The sequence below is a fragment of the Sinocyclocheilus anshuiensis genome, unplaced genomic scaffold (assembly GCF_001515605.1).
Source record: "Sinocyclocheilus anshuiensis isolate Anshui unplaced genomic scaffold, SAMN03320099.WGS_v1.1 scaffold755, whole genome shotgun sequence".
Classification (NCBI taxonomy): domain Eukaryota; kingdom Metazoa; phylum Chordata; class Actinopteri; order Cypriniformes; family Cyprinidae; genus Sinocyclocheilus; species Sinocyclocheilus anshuiensis.
Window position 1 is genome coordinate 104228 of NW_015552587.1, and position 2571 is coordinate 106798.

A 2571-nucleotide genomic window follows, 5' to 3' on the forward strand; every position below is an offset into this window, starting at 1 on the left:
TTATATAGCACATTTCATACACAATGGTAATTCAAAGTGCTTTACATAAAAGGAAATAAAATAAACATAAAAAAAATAATCACAACAATAAAACAAGGAATTTAAAAACTTTAAATGATTTAAAAATAGATTTAAAATGAATTTAAAACAGTTAAAAATAGACAATGATAATACATAAAATACAGTGCAATCAGTTCGGACGTAGCAGTGCTCATTCAATAAATGCACAGATGAGTTTTGAGTCTGGATTTAAATGTGGCTAATGTTTTAGCACATCTGATCTCTTCTGGAAGCTGGTTCCAAATGCGGGCAGCATAAAAGCTAAAAGCGGACTCCCCTTGTTTTGTGTGTACTCTTGGTATTTCTAACTGACTCGATCCTAATGATCTGAGTGGTCTGTTAGGTTTATATTCAGTGAGCATATCTGCAATGTATTTAGGTCCTAGGCCATTGAGTGATTTATAAACGAGTAAAAGTACTTTAAAATCAATCCTAAATGTAACTGGAAGCCAGTGTAAGGACCTGAGGACTGGTGTAATATGCTCAGATTTTCTGGTTCCTGCATGTCATGGTCATCCACATAGACTTATGCTCTCCTATACTCACATAATAACTTCTCCCTTCTAAGTATGACCTGAATTTGAGTACCATCCCAGAAAGACCGACCCAGTTTTCCAGAATACTTTAGAAATATCATGAAGTGTGCAAACATCTCTGCACTGAAACAAAAACATCATGTCATGGTTCGTCACCAAAGTCATTCAAACCTCTCCAAATATAACAGAATTAATGGCAGTCTTTGGAGGGGAAAACAGACAGGCTCCTCTGGTGTAAAATATTCTTTAAGATCCACAGCATAAAGTTTCACAATCCACCTATCAAACACATTTCCCACTACCTGATTAGCAGACACTGAAAAATTCATGTTTTGCTAAATCTTGCATCTTCATGCAAAAACTTTGCAAACGAATCCTATGTTTATTAAACAGGACTTCTTGTTGGTGAAACACACATCACTCTTCTAGGGGTATAAGGAGTGTTTGGAGAGTCACAACACATGTCTTCAGTGTTTAACCACCGTATCCTAAACCTTATTTAGCAAACACTGGGATGTCAGTACACAGAGGACAAAAGAACAACTGTCACAGGTGTGGGTGCAAGCCAGGGACAGTCGAGGACTCGAGTGCAGGGTTAGACGGGTTTTAATGAAAGTCCAAAAATAAAAATAAAAACAACAAACAACAATGACAACTACCCCCACAGCACAACAATAACACAGCAGAGAAGAGCACATGGCCAGGAATTCACCCTACCATGTGCTCAGACCCAAAAACATAGGAGTGTCACGATTCTGTCACCCAACACTATAAAGAAACTCACAGGACCGTGACAACAATACCATAAAACTGTCTGTCAGCCGTAGAGGTGTAGAGACATGATTCAGAACAGGTGTGTGTCAGTCAGAGTGACATAGGGTCACGAATCAAGTCATAAACCACCTTTTTGACAAATAGTATAGGATACAATTTGCTTGCTTTATCTGCACAAATGTTTGACAACTTAGTCGTCTTACTGATTATTTTCTGAAAATGTATTCACCCTTAGGCCATCCAAGATGTAGTTGAGTAATTCAAATATCTGATAAAAGCTCCACAAGTGATCCACATGACTCTAGTTCATCAATTAACGTCTTGTGAAGTGATCCATCATCAAAATCCATCAAGATGTTTTTCATTTCAAACCGTTGTTGTTGGCTAAAATACAAGTCCTCTCCTCTCCACAACATTGCTTTCTCCTGTGAAAAAGTCATTTAATCTGAATAGTGAGAGTTAATATGCACATATCAAGTGCAAACAGTTTTAAACAAATATGTTGGTGGATTGGTGTGAGATCTCGACAGGGGATGGATATTTTCACTGGAGGAAGAGTTATTATGGATTATGGATTGGTGTTTTTGGCCAGAAGTGACAGTTTAAAGTTAAAAAGCCTTAACATTTTTACAAACACACAGCTTTTCACTTCATAGGATCTACTGGTGTCCAAACATCTGGACAGGTGACAACAACAACATAATCAATTGCTCTTTAAAAATATGCATTTCCTTAATTTGTAATACCTTTTTTCTATCCCAGTGTGTATTTTAATACACAAAATCCTCATTAAACACCTCAAGTGCTCTTGGGAGCTGTTTACTCACTCATTTTTAAAGAAATGGTGAAGGCAATTGTCAGCAAATTTTCATTTTGGGTGAGCTATTCCTTTAAAGCTGCAGTCCTAACTTTTTGCGCTCTGGCGGGTAAAGAAAAACTACTAGTAGTACTAGTAGTTAGAAAACTACTTCTCTCTGTTCTTGTCTATGATGAGTCACGCAGGCCGGTTGCATAAAAGGTTTAGACTAGTCTTAAAAGTTAGTCAGCTAATTTTTTCTTTAAGGCAGGTCATATATTTTTTTAATTTACTTAAATAAAAATGTACATTAGTATAAGTTTAATCCAAAAAATAAGACTGATTACCCTTTGGTTAACTGCTAGTTGGTCAGACTAGTACTTAAGACACTGTCTTAACATAGAG